The sequence below is a fragment of the Pseudophryne corroboree genome, unplaced genomic scaffold, assembly GCF_028390025.1.
Source record: "Pseudophryne corroboree isolate aPseCor3 unplaced genomic scaffold, aPseCor3.hap2 scaffold_1023, whole genome shotgun sequence".
NCBI classification, from domain to species: domain Eukaryota; kingdom Metazoa; phylum Chordata; class Amphibia; order Anura; family Myobatrachidae; genus Pseudophryne; species Pseudophryne corroboree.
The window spans coordinates 52,430-78,256 of NW_026967650.1; the positions used below are offsets into that span (position 1 = coordinate 52,430).

The 25,827-nt window shown below is 45.2% G+C and overlaps 20 non-coding genes across 20 annotated transcripts; 3 read left to right on the top strand and 17 right to left on the bottom strand.

The window, feature by feature from the left end:
- Window positions 1-10,523: 10,523 nt before the first annotated feature.
- On the bottom strand, window positions 10,524-10,686 carry LOC134988062 (U1 spliceosomal RNA). The gene has a single exon (XR_010193594.1). It is a non-coding gene; the product is annotated as a U1 spliceosomal RNA (small nuclear RNA).
- Window positions 10,687-10,838: 152 nt separating this feature from the next.
- Window positions 10,839-11,002, bottom strand: LOC134987984 (U1 spliceosomal RNA). The gene has a single exon (XR_010193524.1). It is a non-coding gene; the product is annotated as a U1 spliceosomal RNA (small nuclear RNA).
- Window positions 11,003-11,676: 674 nt separating this feature from the next.
- Window positions 11,677-11,839, bottom strand: LOC134988003 (U1 spliceosomal RNA). Its single transcript, XR_010193542.1, has one exon. It is a non-coding gene; the product is annotated as a U1 spliceosomal RNA (small nuclear RNA).
- A 152-nt stretch (window positions 11,840-11,991) lies between these two features.
- On the bottom strand, window positions 11,992-12,155 carry LOC134988135 (U1 spliceosomal RNA). Its single transcript, XR_010193661.1, has one exon. It is a non-coding gene; the product is annotated as a U1 spliceosomal RNA (small nuclear RNA).
- Window positions 12,156-12,829: 674 nt separating this feature from the next.
- LOC134988042 (U1 spliceosomal RNA) lies at window positions 12,830-12,992 on the bottom strand. The gene has a single exon (XR_010193576.1). It is a non-coding gene; the product is annotated as a U1 spliceosomal RNA (small nuclear RNA).
- A 152-nt stretch (window positions 12,993-13,144) lies between these two features.
- Window positions 13,145-13,308, bottom strand: LOC134988136 (U1 spliceosomal RNA). The gene has a single exon (XR_010193662.1). It is a non-coding gene; the product is annotated as a U1 spliceosomal RNA (small nuclear RNA).
- A 674-nt stretch (window positions 13,309-13,982) lies between these two features.
- LOC134988008 (U1 spliceosomal RNA) lies at window positions 13,983-14,145 on the bottom strand. Its single transcript, XR_010193548.1, has one exon. It is a non-coding gene; the product is annotated as a U1 spliceosomal RNA (small nuclear RNA).
- Window positions 14,146-14,294: 149 nt separating this feature from the next.
- Window positions 14,295-14,459, bottom strand: LOC134988057 (U1 spliceosomal RNA). Its single transcript, XR_010193588.1, has one exon. It is a non-coding gene; the product is annotated as a U1 spliceosomal RNA (small nuclear RNA).
- A 670-nt stretch (window positions 14,460-15,129) lies between these two features.
- On the bottom strand, window positions 15,130-15,292 carry LOC134987992 (U1 spliceosomal RNA). Its single transcript, XR_010193531.1, has one exon. It is a non-coding gene; the product is annotated as a U1 spliceosomal RNA (small nuclear RNA).
- Window positions 15,293-15,444: 152 nt separating this feature from the next.
- On the bottom strand, window positions 15,445-15,608 carry LOC134988134 (U1 spliceosomal RNA). Its single transcript, XR_010193660.1, has one exon. It is a non-coding gene; the product is annotated as a U1 spliceosomal RNA (small nuclear RNA).
- Window positions 15,609-16,580: 972 nt separating this feature from the next.
- LOC134988119 (U1 spliceosomal RNA) lies at window positions 16,581-16,744 on the bottom strand. Its single transcript, XR_010193646.1, has one exon. It is a non-coding gene; the product is annotated as a U1 spliceosomal RNA (small nuclear RNA).
- Window positions 16,745-17,418: 674 nt separating this feature from the next.
- On the bottom strand, window positions 17,419-17,581 carry LOC134988066 (U1 spliceosomal RNA). Its single transcript, XR_010193597.1, has one exon. It is a non-coding gene; the product is annotated as a U1 spliceosomal RNA (small nuclear RNA).
- A 152-nt stretch (window positions 17,582-17,733) lies between these two features.
- On the bottom strand, window positions 17,734-17,897 carry LOC134988106 (U1 spliceosomal RNA). The gene has a single exon (XR_010193633.1). It is a non-coding gene; the product is annotated as a U1 spliceosomal RNA (small nuclear RNA).
- A 670-nt stretch (window positions 17,898-18,567) lies between these two features.
- On the bottom strand, window positions 18,568-18,730 carry LOC134987993 (U1 spliceosomal RNA). The gene has a single exon (XR_010193533.1). It is a non-coding gene; the product is annotated as a U1 spliceosomal RNA (small nuclear RNA).
- A 152-nt stretch (window positions 18,731-18,882) lies between these two features.
- LOC134988105 (U1 spliceosomal RNA) lies at window positions 18,883-19,046 on the bottom strand. Its single transcript, XR_010193632.1, has one exon. It is a non-coding gene; the product is annotated as a U1 spliceosomal RNA (small nuclear RNA).
- Window positions 19,047-19,720: 674 nt separating this feature from the next.
- On the bottom strand, window positions 19,721-19,883 carry LOC134988056 (U1 spliceosomal RNA). The gene has a single exon (XR_010193587.1). It is a non-coding gene; the product is annotated as a U1 spliceosomal RNA (small nuclear RNA).
- A 152-nt stretch (window positions 19,884-20,035) lies between these two features.
- LOC134988107 (U1 spliceosomal RNA) lies at window positions 20,036-20,199 on the bottom strand. The gene has a single exon (XR_010193634.1). It is a non-coding gene; the product is annotated as a U1 spliceosomal RNA (small nuclear RNA).
- A 142-nt stretch (window positions 20,200-20,341) lies between these two features.
- Window positions 20,342-20,457, top strand: LOC134988086 (U5 spliceosomal RNA). The gene has a single exon (XR_010193614.1). It is a non-coding gene; the product is annotated as a U5 spliceosomal RNA (small nuclear RNA).
- Window positions 20,458-20,727: 270 nt separating this feature from the next.
- Window positions 20,728-20,844, top strand: LOC134988095 (U5 spliceosomal RNA). The gene has a single exon (XR_010193623.1). It is a non-coding gene; the product is annotated as a U5 spliceosomal RNA (small nuclear RNA).
- A 286-nt stretch (window positions 20,845-21,130) lies between these two features.
- LOC134988097 (U5 spliceosomal RNA) lies at window positions 21,131-21,243 on the top strand. The gene has a single exon (XR_010193624.1). It is a non-coding gene; the product is annotated as a U5 spliceosomal RNA (small nuclear RNA).
- The last annotated feature ends 4,584 nt before the right edge of the window (window positions 21,244-25,827 follow it).

The window sequence follows — 25,827 nt, forward strand, 5'->3', positions numbered from 1 at the left end:
AATTAGATATCACCTTGTTTTCACATTAAACAGACTTCCACATGAGAAAGCAGCAAGGATGCAGTGGCGTTAATGTTTCCTGGTGTCAACCTGTATTATTTCAGTAGATATTGAAATGAGGATGCATCTTGCTGCCTTTCCAATAAAGCAAGTTTAATTTAGCAATAGGTGAAAAACCATCCCTACAAAGATGTTAATCAGATACTTGGCTTTGTGGACACTTTTCAGAGAACAAATTTGTTAGCATAAAAATAAAGCCAGAAAATGAAGAGCTGTTTAATCACTCAATTGGATTTTTTTGCCAGCATATTTCTTTTTCTCTGCAAACCGCTGCTAAATTGTGCTTCCTAGCTGTTTTTATAAAATCACTGAATCAAATCTAACTCTGATTACATCAGAGAAGGCCAGGTACCCTACACCATAACAGGGGTTTTTGAAATTTTGACTTGTCTACTTAAAGATCACCAAAATCTGATAACAAGGTCAATTACATCCCTGGGTGGGATTGAACCACCAACCTTTTGGTTAATAGCCGTACACACTAACTGATTGCGCCACAGCGACACTTTGCAAAAGTACATACTGACAAAGGCTAATAAGCATTCATCTAGAACGTTTCCTAGAAAAACTTTAAATAGTCAATAATCTGGAGAGTTTTTGTAAGATGTTTCTTCCATCAACCAATGAAGAAACACATTGGTACTTTCCCATGATGAGTGAGTACTTCAGGATCTCTTGCAATTACATGTGCAGCAGAGTACTGTAATGGAAGCATGCTGGGTCCATAGCCCAGAGGTAGGCAGATTGAAACTATCCTCTGCTATATGCGTTTTTTTTTGTTAATTAAAGTAATCCAAAACTGGGATTGATATTTTTGCTCTTTTATTTTTACTTAAAGTACAATAACTTTTACCATTTTCATTTGTTTTAATAGTATATTGACAGTATTGTTTTCTTTCAAAAATCCACTTAATTTTCTTTACCCGATTATTAAAATGGTAATTGACAAAAACAAACTACATTGTCACCAGAAGAGCAATACAAAATGTACAAGTGATATATTAAAATCATCTTTCCAGCTTGAATTTCAATGATGCATTGGGGCAACGATTTTGTGAGAAACATCTTCACCCTTAAATAAAGATTTTCTTAATTCCTTACCTGTGTGCTAATTAGATATCACCTTGTTTTCACATTAAACAGACTTCCACATGAGAAAGCAGCAAGGATGCAGTGGCGTTAATGTTTCCTGGTGTCAACCTGTATTATTTCAGTAGATATTCAAATGAGGATGCATCTTGCTGCCTTTCCAATGAAGCAAGTTTAATTTAGTAATAGGTGAAAAACCATCCCTACAAAGGTGTTAATCAGAAACTTGGCTTTGTGGACACTTTTCAGAGAACAAATTTGTTAGCATAAAAATAAAGCCAGAAAATGAAGAGCTGTTTAATCACTCAATTGGATTTTTTTGCCAGCATATTTCTTTTTCTCAGCAACCCACTGCTAAATTGTGCTTCCTAGCTGTTTTTATAAAATCACTGAATCAAATCTAACTCTGATTACATCAGAGAAGGCCAGGTACCCTACACCATAAGAGGGGGTTTGAAATTTTGACTTGTCTACATAAAGATCACCAAAATCTGATAACAAGGTCAATTACATCCCTGGGTGGGATTGAACCACCAACCTTTTGGTTAATAGCCTTACACAGTAACTGATTGCGCCACAGCAACACTTTGCAAAAGTCCATACTGACAAAGGCTAATAAGCATTCATCTAGAACGATTCCTAGAAACATTTTAAAAAGTCAATAATGTGGAGAGTTTTTGTAAGATGTTTCTTCCATCAACCAATGAAGAAACACATTGGTACTTTCCCATGATGAGTGAGTGCTTCAGGATCTCTTGCACTTACATGTGCAGCAGAGTACTGTAATGGAAGCATGCTGGGTCCATAACCCAGAGGTAGGCAGATTGAAACTATCCTCTGCTATATGCATTTTTTTTTTGTTAATTAAAGTAATCCAAAACTGGGATTGATATTTTTGCTCTTTTATTTTTACTTAAAGTACAATAACTTTTACCATTTTAATTTGTTTTAATAGTATATTGACAGTATTGTTTTCTTTCAAAAATCCAATTAATTTTCTTTACCCGATTATTAAAATGGTAATTGACAAAAACAAACTACATTGTCACCAGAAGAGCAATACAAAATGTACAAATGATATATTAAAATCATCTTTCCAGCTTGAATTTAAATGATGCATTGGGGCAACGATTTTGTGAGAAACATCTTCACCCTTAAATAAAGATTTTCTTAATTCCTTACATGTGTGCTAATTAGATATCACCTTGTTTTCACATTAAACAGACTTCCACATGAGAAAGCAGCAAGGATGCAGTGGCGTTAATGTTTCCTGGTGTCAACCTGTATTATTTCAGTAGATATTGAAATGAGGATGCATCTTGTTGCCTTTCCAATGAAGCAAGTTTAATTTAGTAATAGGTGAAAAACCATCCCTACAAAGATGTTAATCAGATACTTGGCTTTGTGGACACTTTTCAGAGAACAAATTTGTTAGCATAAAAATAAAGCCAGAAAATGAAGAGCTATTTAATCACTCAATTGGATTTTTTTGCCAGCATATTTCTTTTTCTCTGCAACCCACTGCTAAATTGTGCTTCCTAGCTGTTTTTATAAAATCACTGAATCAAATCTAACTCTGATTACATCAGAGAAGGCCAGGTATCCTACACCATAACAGGGGTTTTCGAAATTTTGACTTGTCTACATAAAGATCACCAAAATCTGATAACGAGGTCAATTACGTCCCTGGGTGGGATTGAACCACCAACCTTTTGGTTAATAGCCTTACACAGTAACTGATTGCACCACAGCAACACTTTGCAAAAGTCTATACTGACAAAGGCTAATAAGCATTCATCTAGAACGATTCCTAGAAACATTTTAAAAAGTCAATAATGTGGAGAGTTTTTGTAAGATGTTTCTTCCATCAACCAATGAAGAAACACATTGGTACTTTCCCATGATGAGTGAGTGCTTCAGGATCTCTTGCACTTACATGTGCAGCAGAGTACTGTAATGGAAGCATGCTGGGTCCATAACCCAGAGGTAGGCAGATTGAAACTATCCTCTGCTATATGCATTTTTTTTTTGTTAATTAAAGTAATCCAAAACTGGGATTGATATTTTTGCTCTTTTATTTTTACTTAAAGTACAATAACTTTTACCATTTTAATTTGTTTTAATAGTATATTGACAATATTGTTTTCTTTCAAAAATCCACTTAATTTTCTTTACCCGATTATTAAAATGGTAATTGACAAAAACAAACTACATTATCACCAGAAGAGCAATATAAAATGTTCAAGTAATATATTAAAATCATCTTTCCAGCTTGGATTTCAATGATGCATTGGGGCAACGATTTTGTGAGAAACATCTTCACCCTTAAATAAAGATTTTCTTAATTCCTTACCTGTGTGCTAATTAGATATCACCTTGTTTTCACATTAAACAGACTTCCACATGAGAAAACAGCAAAGATGCAGTGGCGTTAATGTTTCATGGTGTCAACCTGTATTATTTCCGTAGATATTGAAATGAGGATGCATCTTGCTGCCTTTCCAATGAAGCAAGTTTAATTTAGTAATAGGTGAAAAACCATCCCTACAAAGATGTTAATCAGATACTTGGCTTTGTGGACACTTTTCAGAGAACAAATTTGTTATCATAAAAATAAAGCCAGAAAATGAAGAGCTGTTTAATCACTCAATTGGATTTTTCTGCCAGCATTTTTCTTTTTCTCTGCAACTCACTGCTAAATTGTGCTTCCTAGCTGTTTTTTTTATAAAATCACTTAATCAAATCTAACTCTGATTACATCAGAGAAGGCCGGGTACCCTACACCATAAGAGGGGGTTTGCAATTTTGACTTGTCTACTTAAATATCACCAAAATCTGATCACAAGGTCAATCACGTCCCTGGGTGGGATTGAACCACCAACCTTTTGATTAATAGCTGAACACACTAACCGATTGCGCCACAGACACACTTTGCAAAAAGTAAATACTGACAAAGACTAATAAGCATTCATCTAGAACGTTTCCTAGAAAAACTTTAAAAAGTCAATAATCTGGAGAGTTTTTGTAAGATGTTTCTTCCAGCAACCAATGAAGAAACACATTGGTACTTTCGCATGATGAGTGAGTGCTTCAGGATCTCTTGCACTTACATGTGCAGCAGAGTACTGTAATGGAAGCATGCTGGGTCCATAACCCAGAGGTAGGCAGATTGAAACTATCCTTTGCTATATGCATTTTTTTTTGTTCATTAAAGTAATCCAAAACTGGGATTGATATTTTAGCTTTTATTTTTACTTAAAGTACAATAACTTTTACCATTTTAATTTGTTTTAATAGTATATTGACAGTATTGTTTTCTTTCAAAAATCCACTTAATTTTCTTTACCCTATTATTAAAATGGTAATTGACAAAAACAAACTACATTGTCACCAGAAGAGCAATACAAAATGTACAAGTGATATATTAAAATCATCTTTCCAGCTTGAATTTCAATGATGCATTGGGGCAACGATTTTGTGAGAAACATCTTCACCCTTAAATAAAGATTTTCTTAATTCCTTACCTGTGTGCTAATTAGATATCACCTTGTTTTCACATTAAACAGACTTCCACATGAGAAAGCAGCAAGGATGCAGTGGCGTTAATGTTTCCTGGTGTCAACCTGTATTATTTCAGTAGATATTGAAATGAGGATGCATCTTGCTGCCTTTCCAATGAAGCAAGTTTAATTTAGTAATAGGTGAAAAACCATCCCTACAAAGATGTTAATCAGATATTTGGCTTTGTGGACACTTTTCAGAGAACAAATTTGTTAGCATAAAAGTAAAGCCAGAAAATGAAGAGCTGTTTAATCACTCAATTGGATTTTTTTGCCAGCATATTTCTTTTTCTCTGCAAACCACTGCTAAATTGTGCTTCCTAGCTGTTTTTATAAAATCACTGAATCAAATCTAACTCTGATTACATCAGAGAAGGCCAGGTACCCTACACCAGGCCTGGCCAACCTGTGGCTCTCCACATGTTGTGAAACTACACATCCCAGCATGCCCTGCTATCGTTTTAGCATTCCCTAATAGCAAAACTGTGGCAAGGCATGATGGGACTTGTAGTTTTACAACAGCTGGAGAGCCACAGGTTGGCCAGGCCTGCCCTACACCATAAGAGGGGTTTTTGAAATTTTGACTTGTCTACTTAAAGATCACCAAAATCTGATAACAAGGTCAATTACGTCCCTGGGTGCGATTGAACCACCAACCTTTTGGTTAATAGCCGTACACACTAACTGATTGCGCCACAGCGACACTTTGCGAAAGTATATACTGACAAAGGCTGATAAGCATTCATCTAGAACGTTTCCAAGAAAAACTTTAAATAGTCAATAATCTGGAGAGTTTTTGTAAGATGTTTCTTCCATCAACCAATGAAGAAACACATTGGTACTTTCCCATGATGAGTGAGTGCTTCAGGATCTCTTGCAATTACATGTGCAGCAGAGTACTGTAATGGAAGCATGCTGGGTCCATAGCCCAGAGGTAGGCAGATTGAAACTATCCTCTGCTATATGCATTTTTTTTTGTTAATTAAAGTAATCCAAAACTGGGATTGATATTTTTGCTCTTTTATTTTTACTTAAAGTACAATAACTTTTACCATTTTAATTTGTTTTAATAGTATATTGACAGTATTGTTTTCTTTCAAAAATCCACTTAATTTTCTTTACCCGATTATTAAAATGGTAATTGACAAAAATAAACTGATGAGGATACTACTGCAGTCTTTGTTTCGTCTGTACCCGCTGAAAGAGCAGCAAAAGGTGGAGATCTTGATGGGACAGTTGAAAGGGCTTGCACTTAGAGAGGTTACTTCCTGGCCTACTGAAGAGAAGAAGACTGTGGACCAGATCCTCAACAGGCTTGCTACCACATTTGACACAAGGACAGTGTCAGAACTTAAAATGCACTTCTTTGCTCGAAAGCAACAACCAGGAGAGTCACTACGGGGCTATGCCCTCAGCTTTCAGGAAGCACTCAGAGATGTTCAGCAAGCAGACCCTGAGGAAGTGCATGACAAAGAGAAAATGTAATTGGACCAGTTCACTGAAGGTGCAAGGGGCGAATTTGTAAAAACTCAGCTGCGACTATTGAGATTGCAGAAGCCTGGAAGCACATTCCTGGATTTTAAAGAGGCTGCGATTAAAGTTCTAGGCTCCAGTCTTACTTCAGGGGCTGTTCCACAAGAGTCTATTCCAGAGATGCCACGGTATCAAGAGAATTCTGATGCCCAGGAGTCAAGTTTTAAAGGAGCTACTTACCCACCTACAGTAAAAGGAGTGACAGTGCCATGTTCAAAGACATGCATATTTGACTCTTCTAGTGAGTTACGAAGTCTGCTGGCTGAACTGACACGTGGTGTGACAGAGATGCGCAGAGACCTGCAGATTCTGAAGAGACAGCAGGCACTGCTCCATGAAGAAATGGAATGGTGCCAGGAGAGGAGACCACTGAACAGTTCCCAATGGGACCTACATAGAAACAGGGAGACACTTTTTTCCAACCACTTTGCCTCCCAAAGGCGACCCATTTTTCAAAGCTGTGAAGGAAGCGGACAAATTAAGAGAGAATTTGAGCAGCCAGATCATTTAAACTCCAAATTCATGTGGTTAACCCGTTATGTTAGCCAATGCCCGGTGGTTCAAGTTTGCATCAATGGAGTCTCAATGCCCACTCTCTTAGACACTGGATCACAAGTGACCACAATACAAGCAACACAGTTTGAGCAGCATTGGACTGAGGAACAGATGTTTCCGTCAACTTCCACATTGATAAACCCGATTGCAAGCAATGGGCACTGCATCCCTTGCAAAGGATACTGGGAAGCTGAAATTCAAATCGGACGAACAGTGCTACCACAGCAAGGCATCACCACTGCCCAAGATGATGGATTGCCTCCAGTGATAGTGGGCATGAATGTGTTGCGGAACTGCTGTGAGGAGCTCGTAGCAGCACTCCAAGGAGAGTTTCAAACTGACAAGCACCAGGAGAAACAAGGCCTTCAACCTGGGATAGCCAAACAAAAGGGAAGAATGATAACAGAATTATCTGTAAGAGAGGAACATGAAAAAAATAAGGCTAGCCAAATAATGATAGAAATGCCCATCTCCAGTGTCCAGATTATCCGAAAGAATGCTTCAATGTTAGGCATGAATAATATAGCATCCAGTTCTAGAAACTGTGAGCAACCTATTCAAGGAACCAGTTTTGACCACCTGCAAGATAAAAGTCAGATGATAAGACACCTCAAAGCCTTACTGAAGATTGGGAAATACCTGACCAAGCGACAAAGGCAAGAATCCTCGCCAGAACTCCTGAAGTTGTTGAGACAGCGAGAAAGGCTGTTTGAAGAGAAAGGACAGTTGGTTCGATGTAGTGTGGATCCTAATACTCATTATAGGATCAGTCAACTTGTAATTCCAAGACAAAGTGCTTGTTATGTGCTTGAAGAATATCACGACAAGTCAGGTCACCCTGGGTGCAAAAGGATGGAAACAAGCATCTGGAAAAAGTTCTTTTGGGTTGAAATGAGGGAAGACATCAAGAGATGGTGCCGAAACTGTCCAACCTGTTCTGTAAGAAGAACCTTGCTGCCTCTTTCTCTCCAGAATCCATTGTCCCAAACCAGCTGTGATACTGAATCCCAAGATGGAATGGAAGAGGCTCATAAAATGTATTTACAGCAGACTAAGGTGGTTTGTCACCGACAAGGAGGCAAGAAGACTAGGGCTTGCAAAACAGAAAACCACCATAGTCAGCTGCAGTTTTGTACAGCATGTCCCAAAGACAGTTTAGAAAGAGTTCAATACTCATCCATGGCAGGGGGGTTGAGGTTTCCTAGACAAACTTTTCAAGACCATATACTGTCCAGATTTCAACCGATTGCTCCAGGAGCATGTGTTAATGTACTATAGCACAAAAGGAATTATACCTATCAGATACTGATGTTAAAAATGTTGATAAATGTTAATGTTTCAGACATAATCTGTGTTCACTAATGAATGTGACTGGATATAGTGAGAAGTTTATATAGGGATAAAACCAAAATGCGTGAGGACACGCATGTTTTGGGGGGGGGGCACGTGTGATATCCCATAACAACAAGGACATTTTTGACAACAGTGTAGTTGCCTGTGCCATTTTAAATAAAGTTTATTTAAAAGAAAATTGAACAGCAGTTTGAGAAGTCAGTTGGAGCCATGGTGAGGAAAGAGCTGGCGACGCCATTACGCAGAGATGAGCAGCTGAGAGAGGGGAGACAAATAAGCTGAAAATTGCATGAGAGAGTAAGCAGTAGTGCAAAATACAGCAGTGGAAGTGCAGCAATTAACAAGTAAGAACGCCATGACACTCTCAGCCAAGAGAGTGCACAGCAAGTGTCAGAGACAGGAGAGTATAAAGCCTTTATACCAATGCTGACTGGCCTACATCTGAGGGGAAACTGCCTCAGAAACATCTATTGACTGGGTGAGATAAATCCATATTTATACTGAAACCTACTCCACTGCAAAGGACATTATCCTATATTTACTATACCTATGCAGCGATTTACATGGGAAGCAGCTCCAGTTTGTTTTAAACAATCATCTTTACTACACAGAGCTACAATATTTTGTTCACAGCTAAAGGAGACAATAGCTGCATATAACTATGTAACAACATAACCGGGCCCCAACGTGCACATAGAGACTCCCTGCAGTGACACCAATGTTATCTGGGACTTAAATATTGTCTGCATAAGTTGATTTCTATTACTAAGCAACATAGTATTAATCTCAGATTTAGTTATATTACCATTTGTGTAATGACTTAAAGTGTATATGGTGTCTGTGTTTAAGTTGCTTGAATCAAATCTTTCCCTTCCCTACTGTAATCAGTTCCTTTTCTGAGTTATGTGGTAAACCATTTATTCTTTCATACAAAGCCCTGCCTGCCTTTCTTTGTGTCTGGGGAAACCTTGCCTCTCTGCCAGGAATAGAGAAGAGCTGCTGCTGAAGGAGGAATAGTCCATCAAGGTATCCCTGACCTGTTCCACATAGTTTACACACTTGTTATACCGGGGTGTTACATTGTGTGTGACTGACCTTAGGAAGAAACCGGAGCCTCCGCTGCAGTGACCCAGCAACCAGGGCACGGGAGTATACAGTGCCGCTGGGAGTGATGAAGCTGCAGTAAAGATGTCTATTAGACCTAGCCTGCTGCAGCCCTTGTAGATTCTCATAAAAAAAGTTCTTCTTTTCTTGTCAAAATTAATAGCTAAGAATAGGCTGCTTGAGGCAGGCCCCTGTTAAGTGGCCTGCTACTGAAGGCAACAACTACAAACTGAGCTCCCTGTTCATGGAAGCGGGGTTATAGAGGAGAATGCGCTGAGCATCTTGGGAACAGTCAAAAGCTTTGAGCCGGTTGGTGCCTCAGATCAAGATCCTACTCTACACCCCAATGTGAATCCTTGTGGAGTCCAGTGTACCCCACAGAAGAAATTAATGTGTCACACCCATTGGCAGCAACCTTAGAATAGCTGCTGATGGGCACAATTGAGAAAGGAAGGGGGGGGGACATTTGAATCCAGCACATAGATGCAATTCAAATATGTAATTTGAACCTTCCTATTTTAAAATATAATGGATGAACCTCACCCTGTGAGAACAATCTTCATGATATAGAGATCTCATATGCAAAATAAGTATGAGTTGGGATAGGGCTGGGGAGGGTGGCTGCTCGGGCAGCCCCTCCCCCGTCAAGTTAAGGAGATTCAACTGAGGAAGCACAAGGGAACTCTCGTCTGGGGACAACAACTGCAGGGAGACCACATCTTTTCAGATGAACATGGGAGGGCGGAAGGCTGCCTAATACTGAAGCACCATCAAATATCAAACCATATGCAATAACTAGTACAAGCATTCCTGGGGGAAGGTCTGCAGGAGACGAATTTGCATACGGTGATGTCATCCAAGCAGTGGGCCAAAGTTGGCTGGAACCCTCATCTGCATATGAAAAGAGAAAAGGGTTATGCAGGGCATGGCGGCATTTTGCGGCGCTTGGATGACCCCTAGTTCGCATTAAACACCTCCACCCTCCTTCGGTGTGGGGCTCATGTTGACTATGCCCCAGCCCCTGAAGCATTCAAGCTGATTTCTTGCAGCAGCTGGGCACTGTAACAGCTCCAGAGCTGCTCTGTAAGGCAAATAAAAGGGTGTGGGCCCTGCAGCACTACCTGTAGTTCGCATTGTGCGTTGGAAGGCACAAAGTAAGCAGACGGGAGAAGTCAGGATAGTGCGCAAGGGCATAGAAGGGAGCGGCTCAAGAAAAGAGAAGTGGAAACAGACAGCAAACTAGGCTGGAGAGAGACCTGAGACAAAGAGATCTGAATTATACGAGAGCCGACCAGGGGAAACACAAATTATGCAGTCAAGTTTCCCACATTTGGGGAAATCGCAGGGGCAGCACAGCCAGAGTGCAATGGGTGAGCCTTGCCCTGGGAGAAGCACCTTCAAGATCATAGTATCTCACCTGGCAGGTAAATAGGAGTTGGGCTAGAGCTGGGGAGGGTCGCTGCTCGGGCACCCCCCTGTCAAGTGAAGGAGATCCAACTGAGGCAGCACAATGGAACTCTCGAAAGAAGAACAAGGCTAGAGGAAGATCTGAGACAAAGAAATCTGACTTTTACCAGAGCTGACCAGCGGAAAACACAAACACAGTCCCCCACTACCACAAATAATGCAGGCGAGTTTCCCACATTTGGGGAAATCACAGGGGTCAGCATACCCAGAATGCAATGAATGAACCTCACCCTGGGTGAACAATCTTCATGACCATGGTGTCTCCTATGCAAAATAAGTATGATTTGGGATAGGGCTGGGGAGGGCCGCTGCTCAGGCACATCTCTGTCAAGTAAAGGAAATTCAACTGAGGCAGCACAAGGGAACTCTCATCTGGGGACAACAACTGCAGGGAGAACACATATTTTCAGATGAACATGGGAGGGCAGAAGGCTGCCTAATACTGAAGCACCCCCAAACAACAAACCAAATGCAACAACTAGTGCAAGCATTCCTGGGGGAAGGCCTGCAGCAGATGGATTTGCATATGGTGATGTTATCCAAGCAGTGGGTCAAAGTTGGCTTCAACCCTCATCTGCATATGAAAAGAGAAAAGGGGCGTGCAGGGCATGGCGGCCTTTTGCGCTGCTTGGATGACCCCTAGATCGCATTAAACACCCCCACCCTCCTTTGGTGTGGGGCTCATGTTGGCCATGCCCCATCCCATGAAGCATTCAAGCTGATTTCTTGCAGCGGCTGGGCACTGTAACAGCTCCAGAGCTGCTCTGTAAGGCAAGTAAAAGGGTGTGGGCCCTGCAGCACTACCTGTAGTTTGCATTGTGCATTGGAAGGCACAAAGTAAGCAGACGGGAGGAGAAGTCAGGATAGTGCACAAGGGTATAGAAGGGAGGGGCTCAAGAAAAGAGAAGTGGAAACAGACAGCAAACTAGGCTGGAGAGAGACCTGAGACAAAGAGATCTGAATTATACGAGAGCCGACCAGGGGAAACACAAATTATGCAGTCAAGTTTCCCACATTTGGGGAAATTGCAGGGGCAGCACACCCAGAGTGCAATGGGTGAGCCTTGCCCTGGGAGAAGCACCTTCATGATCATAGTATCTCACCTGGCAGGTAAGTAGGAGTTGGGCTAGAGCTGGGGAGGGTCGCTGCTCGGGCACCCCCCTGTCAAGTGAAGGAGATCTAACTGAGGCAGCACAAAGGAACTCTCGAAAGAAGAACAAGGCTAGAGGAAGATCTGAGACAAAGAAATCTGACTTTTACCAGAGCTGACCAGAGGAAAGCACAAACACAGTCCACCACTACCACAAATAATGCAGTCGAGTTTCCCACATTTGGGGAAATCACAGGGGTCAGCATACCCAGAGTGCAATGAATGAACCGCACCCTGGGAGAACAATCTTCATAACAATGGTATCTCCTATGCAAAATAAGTATGATTTGGGATATGGCTGGGGAGGGCCGCTGCTCAGGCACATCTCTGTCAAGTAAAGGAGATTCAACTGAGGCAGCACAAGGGAACTCTCATCTGGGGACAACAACTGCAGGGAGAACACATATTTTCAGATGAACATGGGAGGGCAGAAGGCTGCCTAATACTGAAGCACCCCCAAACAACAAACCAAATGCAACAACTAGTGCAAGCATTCCTGGGGGAAGGCCTGCAGCAGATAGATTTGCATATGGTGATGTCATCCAAGCAGTGGGTCAAAGTTGGCTTCAACCCTCGTCTGCATATGAAAAGAGAAAAGGGGCGTGCAGGGCATGGTGGCCTTTTGCGGCACTTGGCTGACCCCTAGTTTGCATTAAACACCTCCACCCTCCTTCGGTGTGGGGCTCATGTTGGCTATGCCCCAGCCCCTGAAGCATTCAAGCTGATTTCTTGCAGCAGCTGGGCACTGTAACAGCTCCAGAGCTGCTCTGTAAGGCAAGTAAAAGGGTGTGGGCCCTGCAGCACTACCTGTAGTTCGCATTGTGCGTTGGAAGGCACAAAGTAAGCAGAAAGGAGGAGAAGTCAGGATAGTGCGCAAGGGCATAGAAGGGAGCGGCTCAAGAAAAGAGAAGTGGAAACAGACAGCAAACTAGGCTGGAGAGAGACCTGAGACAAAGATATCTGAATTATACGAGACCTGACCAGGGGAAACACAAATTATGCAGTCAAGTTTCCCACATTTGGGGAAATCGCAGGAGCAGCACACCCAGAGTGCAATGGGTGAGCCTTGCCCTTGGAGAAGCACCTTCATGATCATAGTATCTCACCTGGCAGGTAAGTAGGAGTTGGGCTAGAGCTGGGGAGGGTCGCTGCTCGGGCACCCCCCTGTCAAGTGAAGGAGATCCAACTGAGGCAGCACAAAGGAACTCTCGAAAGAAGAACAAGGCTAGAGGAAGATCTGAGACAAAGAAATCTGACTTTTACCAGAGCTGACCAGAGGAAAGCACAAACACAGTCCACCACTACCACAAATAATGCAGTCGAGTTTCCCACATTTGGGGAAATCACAGGGGTCAGCATACCCAGAGTGCAATGAATGAACCGCACCCTGGGAGAACAATCTTCATAACAATGGTATCTCCTATGCAAAATAAGTATGATTTGGGATATGGCTGGGGAGGGCCGCTGCTCAGGCACATCTCTGTCAAGTAAAGGAGATTCAACTGAGGCAGCACAAGGGAACTCTCATCTGGGGACAACAACTGCAGGGAGAACACATATTTTCAGATGAACATGGGAGGGCAGAAGGCTGCCTAATACTGAAGCACCCCCAAACAACAAACCAAATGCAACAACTAGTGCAAGCATTCCTGGGGGAAGGCCTGCAGCAGATAGATTTGCATATGGTGATGTCATCCAAGCAGTGGGTCAAAGTTGGCTTCAACCCTCGTCTGCATATGAAAAGAGAAAAGGGGCGTGCAGGGCATGGTGGCCTTTTGCAGCACTTGGCTGACCCCTAGTTTGCATTAAACACCTCCACCCTCCTTCGGTGTGGGGCTCATGTTGGCTATGCCCCAGCCCCTGAAGCATTCAAGCTGATTTCTTGCAGCAGCTGGGCACTGTAACAGCTCCAGAGCTGCTCTGTAAGGCAAGTAAAAGGGTGTGGGCCCTGCAGCACTACCTGTAGTTCGCATTGTGCGTTGGAAGGCACAAAGTAAGCAGAAAGGAGGAGAAGTCAGGATAGTGCGCAAGGGCATAGAAGGGAGCGGCTCAAGAAAAGAGAAGTGGAAACAGACAGCAAACTAGGCTGGAGAGAGACCTGAGACAAAGAGATCTGAATTATACGAGACCTGACCAGGGGAAACACAAATTATGCAGTCAAGTTTCCCACATTTGGGGAAATCGCAGGGGCAGCACACCCAGAGTGCAATGGGTGAGCCTTGCCCTGGGAGAAGCACCTTCATGATCATAGTATCTCACCTGGCAGGTAAGTAGGAGTTGGGCTAGAGCTGGGGAGGGTCGCTGCTCGGGCACCCCCCTGTCAAGTGAAGGAGATCCAACTGAGGCAGCACAAGGAAACTCTCGAAAGAAGAACAAGGCTAGAGGAAGATCTGAAACAAAGAAATCTGACTTTTACCAGAGATCAGAGGAAAACACAAACACAGTCCCCCACTACCAACAAATAAAGCAGTCACGTTTCCCACATTTGGGGAAATCACAGGGGTCAGCATACCCAGAATTCAATGAATGAACCTCACCCTGGGAGAGTAATCTTCATGACCATGGTATCTCCTATGCAAAATAAGTATGATTTTGGATAGGGCTGGGGAGGGCCGCTGCTCATGCACATCTCTGTCAAGTAAAGGAGATTCAACTGAGGCAGCACAAGGGAACTCTCATCTGGGGACAACAACTGCAGGGAGAACACATATTTTCAGATGAACATGGGAGGGCAGAAGGCTGCCTAATACTGAAGCACCCCCAAACAACAAACCAAATGCAACAACTAGTGCAAGCATTCCTGGGGGAAGTTCTGCAGAAGACGGATTTGCATACGGTGATGTCATCCAAGCAGTGGGTCAAAGTTGGCTTCAACCCTCATCTGCATATGAAAAGAGAAAAGGGGCGTGCAGGGCATGGCGGCCTTTTGCGGTGCTTGGATGACCCCTAGTTCGCATTAAACACCCCACCCTCCTTTGGTGTGGGGCTCATGTTGGCCATGCCCCATCCCCTGAAGCATTCAAGCTGATTTATTGCAGCAGCTGGGCACTGTAACAGCTCCAGAGCAGCTCTGAACGGCAAGTAAAAGGGTGTGGGCCCTGCAGCACTACCTGTAGTTTGCATTGTGCATTGGAAGGCACAAAGTAAGCAGACGGGAGAAGTCAGGATAGTGCGCAAGGGCATAGAAGGGAGCGGCTCAAGAAAAGAGAAGTTGAAACAGACAGCAAACTAGGCTGGAGAGAGACCTGAGACAAAGAGATCTGAATTATACGAGAGCCGACCAGTGGAAACACAAATTATGCAGTCAAGTTTCCCACATTTGGGGAAATCGCAGGAGCAGCACACCCAGAGTGCAATGGGTGAGCCTTGCCCTGGGAGAAGCACCTACATGATCATAGTATCTCACCTGCCAGGTAAGTAGAAGTTGGGCTAGAGCTGGGGAGGGTCGCTGCTCGGGTACCCCCCTGTCAAGTGAAGGAGATCCAACTGAGGCAGCACAAGGGAACTCTCGAAAGAAGAACAAGGCTAAAGGAAGATCTGAGACAAAGAAATCTGACTTTTACCAGAGCTGACCAGAGGAAAGCACAAACACAGTCCCCCACTACCACAAATAAAGCAGTCGAGTTTCCCACATTTGGGGAAATCACAGGGGTCAGCATACCCAGAATGCAATGAATGAACCTCACCGTGGGAGAACAATCTTCATGACCATGGTATCTCCTATGCAAAATAAGTATGATTTGGGATAGGGCTGGGGAGGGCCGCTGCTCAGGCACATCTCTGTCAAGTAAAGGAGATTCAACTGAGGCAGCACAAGGGAACTCTCATCTGGGGACAACAACTGCAGGGAGAACACATATTTTCAGATGAACATGGGAGGGCAGAAGGCTGCCTAATACTGAAGCACCCCCAAACAACAAACCAAATGCATCAACTAGTGCAAGCATTCCTGGGGGTAGGCCTGCAGCAGATGGATTTGCATACGGTGATGTCATCCAAGCAGTGGGTCAAAGTTGGCTTCAACCCTCGTCTGCATATGAAAAGAGAAAAGGGGCGTGCAGGGCATGGCGGCCTTTTGCGGCGCTTGGATGACCCCTAGTTCGCATTAAACACCTCCACCCTCCTTCGGTGTGGGGCTCATGTTGGCTATGCCCCAGCCCCTGAAGCATTCAAGCTGATTTCTTGCAGCAGCTGGGCACTGTAACAGCTCCAGAGCTGCTCTGTACGGCAAGTAAAAGGGTGTGGGCCCTGCAGCACTACCTGTAGTTTGCATTGTGCATTGGAAGGCACAAAGTAAGCAGACAGGAGGAGAAGTCAGGATAGTGCACAAGGGTATAAAAGGGAGGGGCTCATGAAAAAAGAAGTGGAAACAGACAGCAAACTAAGCTGGAGAGAGACCTGAGACAAAGAGATCTGAATTATACGAGAGCCGACCAGGGGAAACACAAATTATGCAGTCAAGCTTCCCACATTTGGGGAAATCAGAGTGCAATGGGTGAGCCTTGCCCTGGGAGAAGCACCTTCATGATCATAGTATCTCACCTGGCAGGTAAGTAGGAGTTGGGCTAGAGCTGGGGAGGGTCGCTACTCGGGCACCCCCCTGTCAAGTGAAAGAGATCCAACTGAGGCAGCACAAGGAAACTCTCGAAAGAAGAACAAGGCTAGAGGAAGATCTGAGACAAATAAATCTGACTTTTACCAGAGCTGACCAGAGGAAAGCACAAACACAGTCCCCCACTACCACAAATAATGCAGTCGAGTTTCCCACATTTGGGGAAATCACAGGGGTCAGCATACCCAGAATGCAATGAATGAACCTCACCCTGGGAGAACAATCTTCATGACCATGGTATCTCCTATGCAAAATAAGTATGATTTGGGATAGGGCTGGGGAGGGCCGCTGCTCAGGCACATCTCTGTCAAGTAAAGGAGATTCAACTGAGGCAGCACAAGGGAACTCTCATCTGGGGACAACAACTGCAGGGAGAACACATATTTTCAGATGAACATGGGAGGGCAGAAGGCTGCCTAATACTGAAGCATCCCCAAACAACAAACCAAATGCAACAACTAGTGCAAGCATTCCTGGGGGAAGGCCTGCAGCAGATGGATTTGCATACGGTGATGTCATCCAAGCAGTGGGTCAAAGTTGGCTTCAACCCTCGTCTGCATATGAAAAGAGAAAAGGGGCGTGCAGGGCATGGCGGCCTTTTGCGGTGCTTGGATGACCCCTAGTTCACATTAAACACCTCCACCCTCCTTCGGTGTGGGGCTCATGTTGGCTGTGCCCCAGCCCCTGAAGCATTCAAGCTGATTTCTTGCAGTAGCTGGGCACTGTAACAGCTCCAGAGCTGCTCTGTACGGCAAGTAAAAGGGTGTGGGCCCTACAGCACTACCTGTAGTTTGCATTGTGCATTGGAAGGCACAAAGTAAGCAGACAGGAGGAGAAGTCAGGATAGTGCACAAGGGTATAAAAGGGAGGGGCTCATGAAAAAAGAAGTGGAAACAGACAGCAAACTAGGCTGGAGAGAGACCTGAGACAAAGAGATCTGAATTATACGAGAGCCGACCAGGGGAAACACAAATTATGCAGTCAAGCTTCCCACATTTGGGGAAATCGCAGGGGCACCACACCCAGAGTGCAATGGGTGAGCCTTGCCCTGGGAGAAGATCCTTCATGATCATAGTATCTCACCTGGCAAGTAAGTAGGAGTTGGGCTAGAGCTGGGGAGGGTCGCTGCTCGGGCACCCCCCTGTCAAGTTAAAGAGATCCAACTGAGGCAGCACAAGGGAACTCTCGAAAGAAGAACAAGGCTAGAGGAAGATCTGAGACAAAGAAATCTGACTTTTACCAGAGCTGTCCAGAGGAAAGCACAAACACAGTCCCCCACTACCACAAATAATGCAGTCGAGTTTCCCACATTTGGGGAAATCACAGGGGTCAGCATACCCAGAATGCAATGAATGAACCTCACCCTGGGAGAACAATCTTCATGACCATGGTATCGCCTATGCAAAATAAGTATGATTTGGGATAGGGTTGGGGAGGGCCGCTGCTCAGGCACATCTCTGTCAAGTAAAGGAGATTCAACTGAGGCAGCACAAGGGAACTCTCATCTGGGGACAACAACTGCAGGGAGAACACATATTTTCAGATAAACATGGGAGGGCAGAAGGCTGCCTAATACTGAAGCACCCCCAAACAACAAACCAAATGCAACAACTAGTACAAGCATTCCTGGGGAAGGCCTGCAGCAGATGGATTTGCATATAGTGATGTCATCCAAGCAGTGGGTCAAAGTTGGCTTCAACCCTCGTCTGCATATGAAAAGAGAAAAGGGGCGTGCAGGGCATGGCGGCCTTTTGCGGCGCTTGGATGACCCCTAGTTCGCATTAAACACCTCCACCCTCCTTCGGTGTGGGGCTCATGTTGGCTATGCCCCAGCCCCTGAAGCATTCAAGCTGATTTCTTGCAGCAGCTGGGCACTGTAACAGCTCCAGAGCTGCTCTGAACGGCAAGTAAAAGGGTGTGGGCCCTGCAGCACTACCTGTAGTTTGCATTGTGCATTGGAAGGCACAAAGTAAGCAGACGGGAGAAGTCAGGATAGTGCGCAAGGGCATAGAAGGGAGCGGCTCAAGAAAAGAGAAGTTGAAACAGACAGCAAACTAGGCTGGAGAGAGACCTGAGACAAAGAGATCTGAATTATACGAGAGCCGACCAGGGGAAGCACAAATTATGCAGTCAAGTTTCCCACATTTGGGGAAATCGCAGGAGCAGCACACCCAGAGTGCAATGGGTGAGCCTTGCCCTGGGAGAAGCACCTACATGATCATAGTATCTCACCTGCCAGGTAAGTAGAAGTTGGGCTAGAGCTGGGGAGGGTCGCTGCTCGGGTACCCCCCTGTCAAGTGAAGGAGATTCAACTGAGGCAGCACAAGGGAACTCTCGAAAGAAGAACAAGGCTAGAGGAAGATCTGAGACAAATAAATCTGACTTTTACCAGAGCTGACCAGAGGAAAGCACAAACACAGTCCCCCACTACCACAAATAATGCAGTCGAGTTTCCCACATTTGGGGAAATCACAGGGGTCAGCATACCCAGAATGCAATGAATGAACCCCACCCTGGGAGAACAATCTTCATGACCATGGTATTTCCTATGCAAAATAAGTATGATTTGGGATAGGGCTGGGGAGGGCCGCTGCTCAGGCACATCTCTGTCAAGTAAAGGAGATTCAACTGAGGCAGCACAAGGGAACTCTCATCTGGGGACAACAACTGCAGGGAGAACACATATTTTCAGATGAACATGGGAGGGCAGAAGGCTGCCTAATAATGAAGCACCCCCAAACAACAAACCAAATGCAACAACTAGTGCAAGCATTCCTGGGGGAAGGCCTGCAGCAGATGGATTTGCATACGGTGATGTCATCCAAGCAGTGGGTCAAAGTTGGCTTCAACCCTCGTCTGCATATGAAAAGAGAAAAGGGGCGTGCAGGGCATAGCGGCCTTTTGCGGCGCTTGGATGACCCCTAGTTCGCATTAAACACCTCCACCCTCCTTCGGTGTGGGGCTCATGTTGGCTATGCCCCAGCCCCTGAAGCATTCAAGCTGATTTCTTGCAGCAGCTGGGCACTGTAACAGCTCCAGAGCTGCTCTGTACGGCAAGTAAAAGGGTGTGGGCCCTGCAGCACTACCTGTAGTTTGCATTGTGCATTGGAAGGCACAAAATAAGCAGACAAGAGGAGAAGTCAGGATAGTGCACAAGGGTATAAAAGGGAGGGGCTCATGAAAAAAGAAGTGGAAACAGACAGCAAACTAGGCTGGAGAGAGACCTGAGACAAAGAGATCTGAATTATACGAGAGCCGACCAGGGGAAACACAAATTATGCAGTCAAGCTTCCCACATTTGGGGAAATCGCAGGGGCACCACACCCAGAGTGCAATGGGTGAGCCTTGCCCTGGGAGAAGCACCTTCATGATCATAGTATCTCACCTGGCAGGTAAGTAGGAGTTGGGCTAGAGCTGGGGAGGGTCGCTACTCGGGCACCCCCCTGTCAAGTGAAAGAGATCCAACTGAGGCAGCACAAGGGAACTCTCGAAAGAAGAACAAGGCTAGAGGAAGATCTGAGACAAATAAATCTGACTTTTACCAGAGCTGACCAGAGGAAAGCACAAACACAGTCCCCCACTACCACAAATAATGCAGTCGAGTTTCCCACATTTGGGGAAATCACAGGGGTCAGCATACCCAGAATGCAATGAATGAACCTCACCCTGGGAGAACAATCTTCATGACCATGGTATCGCCTATGCAAAATAAGTATGATTTGGGATAGGGCTGGGGAGGGCCGCTGCTCAGGCACATCTCTGTCAAGTAAAGGAGATTCAGCTGAGGCAGCACAAGGGAACTCTCATCTGGGGACAACAACTGCAGGGAGAACACATTTTCAGATAAAAATCTTGGTCATGCTCTGGTTTCTCTTCAGAACGAACAAATCTTTCGCCTCTTACTAAAGATTTCCGTGTAGAGGAGCAAAACCGAGTTTTATCTCAATTTTTGCATGCCCCATCTTTTTGGGGTTTCTTTTACCGGTTTAAAGATAGAATGAGTGTGCTTTAATGTAAGCTCATTTGCATAGAAATGACAGTAAATGTTTATTTATGTTCAAACAGAACTTTCTTGACCATGCTACTTGCTTTAAAGATCTGGGAGCACATGGAATACAGTACAAACCATGCTTATAGCAAGGAGAAGCCAGGTGAGAAATCTGCTTTCTTTCAAATTGGGCGCTCACTTTGATCTGAATGAGGACTGCTGGCACAGCACTCAGGCGACAGGTGGAATCTTGGTCATGCTCTGGTTTCTCTTCAGAACGAACAAATCTTTCGCCTTTTATTAAAGATTATCCGTGGAGAGGAGCAAAACTGAGTTTTATCTCAATTTTTGCATGCCCCATATTATTGGGGTTTCTTTTATCAGTTTAAAGACAGAACGAGTGTGCTTTCTTGTTAGCTTTAATGTAAGTTTATTTGCATAACAATGACAATAAATGTCTGTTTCTTTTCAAGCAGAACTTTCTTGACCATACTAATTGCTTGAAAGATCTGGGAGCACATGGAAAAGAGTACAAACCATGTTTATAGCAAGGGGAAGCCTGGTGAGAAATCTGCTTTCTTTCTTTCAAATTGGGTGCTCACTTTGAGCTGAATGAGGACTGCTGGCATGGCACTCAGGCGACAGGTGGAATCTTGGTCATGCTCTGGTTTCTCTTCAGAACGAACAAATCTTTCGCCTTTTACTAAAGATTTCCGTGGAGAGGAGCAAAACTGAGTTTTATCTCAATTTTTGCATGCCCCATATTATACCTCCCAACTGTCCCGATTTTCGCGGGACAGTCCCGTTTTTTGGGGACTGTCCCGCTGTCCCACCTGCGGGCCGCAGTGTCCCGCGGTGGGGAGGACAGTTGGGAGGCTCTGTCTGTCGCTGCCCTGCTTAGCAGAGCAGCGGTGAATAGTCGCTGTGCGCACAGCGTCTATTCACTGAAGTCAGAGGGAGAGGTGGCATGCCAGCGGCTCACAGAGCGCTGGGCATGCCCCCTCAGTGCCGAAAACGGGGGCGTGACTCGCGATCGCGGGTCCTCCCGCGAAGCCATGCCCCTTTTTACTTAGGCCACGCCCTTTTTGGGAGCGCGTGCGACTTCGCCGCGCGTGTGTCCCTCTTTGCGAGCCGACAAAGTTGGGAGGTATGCCCATATTATTGGGGTTTCTTTTATCAGTTTAAAGACAGAACGAGTGTGCTTTCTGGTTAGCTTTAATGTAAGTTTATTTGCATAACAATGACAGTAAATGTTTGTTTCTTTTCAAACAGAACTTTCTTGACCATGCTACTTGCTTGAAAGATCTGGGAGCACATGGAAAACAGTACAAACCATGCAGTATCACAAGAGCCTTTATTTGATCTTTCATGAAGATAGAGCAGAATTGAGGACACGTCAACAATTTCTGCCGAAGGTGGTTCATCTTTCCACATGGTACCTTTGGCCACTGACACCTTCGTTGAGTCAAAGTCTCTGGCTGTGGTCAGAACTTTGAAAATTTATGTCACCAGAACGGTTCAGATTAGGAAAACAGAGGCTCTGTTTGTCCTGTATGCTCCCAACAGGATTGGGTGTCCTGCTTCCATGTAGACCATTATGCGCTGGATCTGTGGTAAGATTCAGCATGCTCATTCCATGGCAGGATTGCCGTTACTGAATTAGGTGAAGACCCATTCTACTAGAAAGGTGGGTTCATCCTGGGCAGCTGGTCGGGGAGTCTCGGCATTGCAACTTTGCCGAGCAGCTATTTAGTAAACACTTTTGCTAAGTTTTACAAGTTTGATACCTTGGCCGATGATAACTTCAAGTTGGGTCATTCGGTGCTGCAGAGTCGTACGCACTCTTCCACCCGTTCAAGAGCTTTGGTATAACCCCATGGTTCTTAATGTGACCCCAGCATCCTCTAGGTCGTATGAGAAAATAGGATTTTAATACCTACCGGTAAATCCTTTTCTCTTAGTCTGTAGAGGATGCTGGGCACCCGTCCCAGTCCATACTGTGTCTGCAGTTATTACTTGTGGTTATACACATGTTGTGTTATGGTTCTGGTCAGCTTTTTGCTGCAATTATTCATGCCGTTGGCTTGTGTTCTGTTGAATGCCACGTTCTGCGGCATGCTTAAGGTGTGAGCTGGTAAGATGCTCACCTTAGTTTAACAATAAATCCTTTCCTCGAAATGTCCGTCTCCATGGGCACAGTTCCTATAACTGGAGTCTGGAGGAGGGGCATAGAGGGAGGAGCCAGTTCACACCCTTTGATAGTCTTAAAGTGCCCATGTCTCTTGCGGATCCCGTCTATACCCCATGGTTCCTAATGTGACCCCAGCATCCTCTACGGACTAAGAGAAAAGGATGCCCTTGCGCACTATCCTGACTTCTCCTCCCGTCTGCTTACTTTGTGCCTTCCAACGCACAATGCAAACTACAGGTGGTGCTGCAGGGCCCACACCCTTTTACTTGCCTTACAGAACAGCTCTGGAGCTGTTACAGTGCCCAGCTGCTGCAAGAAATCAGCTTGAATGCTTCAGGGGATGGGGCATGGCCAACATGAGCCCACACCAAAGGAGGGTGGGGGTGTTTAATGAGAACTAGGGGTCATCCAAGCACTGCAAAAGGCCGCCATGCCCTGCACGCCCCTTTTCTCTTTTCATATGCAGATGAGGGTTCCAGCCAACTTTGGCCCACTGCTTGAATAACATCACTGTATGCAAATCCGTCTGCTGCAGACCTTCCCCCAGGAAGGCTTGTACTAGATGTTGCATATGGTTTGATATTTGATGGTGCTTCAGTATTAGGCAGCCTTCCGCCCTCCCATGTTCATCTGAAAAGATGTGGTCTCCCTGCAGTTGTTGTCCCCAGACGAGAGTTCCCTTGTGCTTCCTCAGTTGAATCTCCTTAACTTGACGGGGGAGGGGCTGCCCGAGCAGCCACCCTCCCCAGCCCTATCCCAACTCATACTTATTTTGCATATGAGATCTCTTGATCATGAAGATTGTTCTCACAGGGTGAGGTTCATCCATTATATTTTAAAATAGGAAGGTACAAATTACATATTTGAATTGCATTTATGTGCTGGATTCAAATGTCCCCCCCCCCCCTTCCTTTCTCAATTGTGCCCGTCAGCAGCTATTCTAAGGTTGCTGCCAATGGGTGTGACACATTAATTTCTTCTGTGGGGTACACTGGACTCCACAAGGATTCACATTGGGGTGTAGAGTAGGATCTTGATCTGAGGCACCAACCGGCTCAAAGCTTTTGACTGTTCCCAAGATGCTCAGTGCATTCTCCTCTATAACCCCGCTTCCATGAACAGGGAGCTCAGTTTGTAGTTGGTGCCTTCAGTAGCAGGCCACTTAACAGGGGCCTGCCTCAGGCAGCCTATTCTTAGCTATAAATTTTGACAAGAAAAGAAGAACTTGTTTTATGAGAATCTACAAGGGCTGCAGCAGGCTAGGTCTAATAGACATCTTTACTGCAGCTTCATCACTCCCAGCGGCGCTGTATACTCCCGTGCCCTGGTTGCTGGGTCACTGCAGCGGAGGGTCCGGTTTCATCCTAAGGTCAGTCACACACACACCACCCTTCCGGATCACGAGGCCGCTGATGAAGGGGAGCGTGGCCGTAGGGGGTGGACCGTGTGCGCACTGGCGTGGACACTGATTACTGGGCAGCCGCTCCACTAGCCACCAGGTACAGTTAAGGAGCACAGGTCTGGGGGTTTTTCTCCTATATTAACCCAATTTTGTACTGCCCGCAGCGCATTGTGATAGGTAATAGGGCCTGATTCAGGTTGGATTGCAATCACAATAAGCGATCCAACTGCAAAAATTGCTAAGAGCATACGCATGTGCCTGCATTTTCTGCGGCACCCCGCAGAGAATGCGATCGCCTCTGCCTGTCAATCGGGGCGGGGGGGGATAGGTGGGTCAGCAACACTCCATTTCCAAGTCAGGGATGGAGCGGTGCGGGGGCAAGGCTTCAAAATGGGGTCTGCAACGGAGTAGACACAGGGGGCGTGGTCACAGCGGCTGTATGACATCACATTCAGCCGCTGTGATCACAAAAATGGTGGCGGCTTCCTGCGCGCACATACAGTCTGCACCAGCAGGAGGCTACACCATTTTTTATGATCACGCTGAACTGCAGTGCGACTGCAATTACAGCATGGTCAAGAAGGGAGGCGTCATGCTGGGTGGCCATGCCCTTTCACTGTGCAGGAGCCAGCACCGCTCACACACTAGTCCCCGGGTGCAGCCCCCAACCCCCGGGACACCCGGAGCAACAAAATGTAGATTCAGGCCACCAGGCCATGCCCCTACCTATGAAACCATGCCTCCTTTTTACCATTGCGCTGCTTATCTGCGCGCACTGCATTACAATCTCCCTCGCCACCTCTCTGGGTGTCACCAGTGATAGTGACACCTCTGCCATTCTTGTAGCAGCTGGTCCTAAGATCTACGCCTCAAGCCCTGAGTGTTTGCCCTTGTGACTTGTTGATCATCATAGCGAAGCAGATGCTTACAGAAAACTGCAGGGGCTTAGATTGAAAATAAAAAAATTGATTGGTATAACGTAGAGAGGAGCGGGTTCGGTTCTCCGAGAACCGAATTCCCCACGAACTCCACGTTGTTTACACTGGTCCGAGGCAGGCTCGGTTGTTCCCGCCTGACTCGCAAAACCTGAACAAGGGAAAATGTCATCATCCCGCTGTCGGATTCTCGCGAGATTCGGATTCCATATAAAGAGCTGCGCGTTGCCGCCATTTTTACTCGTGCATTGAAGAGAGAGCGGAATGGACGTGGCTATGTTCTCTCAGTGGAAATCTCAATATCAGTGCTCAGTATCAGTGGTTACTTATTGCTGCTCAGTAATACTAGTAGTGTGTCTCTCCTGCTCAGTGTCAGTTCTCAGTAGTATCCTCATCAGTGCTCAGTATCACTGCTCATTGTCTTGTGCTGCATTGTGGTGCTCAGCATACTACAGTACATTACTAATAGTCCAGTGCTGCATCTTGCTGCTCAGTGTCAGTTCTAGTATCCTCATCAGTGCTCACTATCACTGTTCATTGCATTTTGGTTTTCTGTATACTACAGTAACATAGTAATATAGTAACATATAGTAACATAGTTTTTGAGGTTGAATAGAGGCAAATTGCCCATCGTGTTCAACCTGTTTTAAGTTGTGATGATTCTACATACTTGCTGAATAATGTTTTATGACTAGTTAGCTACTATAACTCATGTTACCCCCGGATTAACCATGTTGATATTTTAAGTATTATAACCTTAGATAGCTTTTTCATTCAGAAATGTATCCATTCCTTTTTTAAATCCAATTACAGAGTCCGCCATTACCA